We start from the raw sequence: 1,062 nt of genomic DNA on the forward strand, positions 1-1,062 counted from the left end.
AAGGAAAACAGACCAAACAATCGAAATCTGGTGCATATAGAGCTTCAAACGTCATAGAATTGATACATACGAATATTTGTGGGCCATTCCCTACGGCTTCCTGGAATGGTCAACAATACTTCATATCATTCATAGACGATTAATCTCATTATGCATACATTTTTCTTATTCATGAAAAGTCCCAATCATTGGACGTGTTCAAAACTTTTAAGGCTCAAGTTGAAAATCAACTCAGCAAAAGGATTAAGTGCGTCAGATCTGATCTTGGTGGTGAATACTATGGTAGGTATGACGGCTCAGGTGAACAACGTCCAGGGCCTTTTGCCAAATACCTAGAGGAATGTGATATTGTCCCACAATAAACCATGCCAGGATCGCGTAGAATGAATGGTGTGTCTGAAAGACGAAACCGGACTCTTCAGGATATGATGAGGAGTATGATTTGTCACTCTACCTTACCAGAGTCACTCTGGGGAGAGGCACTTAAAACTGCAGCTTACATTCTTAATAGGGTGTCAACTAAGACAACTGTCAAAACACCTTATGAGCATTGGACTGAGTGAAAGCCTAGTCTAAAGCATTTTCATGTATGGGGATGTCCAGCTGAGGCAAGGCCTTATAGGCCTCATGAAAAGAAATTGGACTCCCATACAGTGAGCAGCTACTTTATTGGTTACTCTGAAAAATCAAGGGGCTATAAATTTTATGACCCAAATTTAAAATCCATATTTAAGACGGGTACAGCCACGTTCTTTGAGGATATTGAGTTTGAAGGGGAAGATAAGGTTAGAAACTTTGTCTTAGAGAAAGAATTTGTATCAATTCTTGATGCGATTCATATGGTTGCTTTTGATGAAGTAAATTTGGAACCTCTTCAAGACATAGTTGATGATGCTTTCCCTACTCAAGATGAGTTGGTAATTCATGAAGGACAAACTCAAAACCCTCAAGAACATGGACAAGAGTTGCAAGAGCCAATAGCTTTGCATAGATCCACTAGAGAAAGGAGAAGTGCAATTCCAGATGACTACATTTGCTTTCTCCTGGAACATGAGGGTGATG

The sequence above is a fragment of the Lupinus angustifolius genome, unplaced genomic scaffold (genome assembly GCF_001865875.1).
Source record: "Lupinus angustifolius cultivar Tanjil unplaced genomic scaffold, LupAngTanjil_v1.0 Scaffold_289, whole genome shotgun sequence".
NCBI lineage: Eukaryota > Viridiplantae > Streptophyta > Magnoliopsida > Fabales > Fabaceae > Lupinus > Lupinus angustifolius.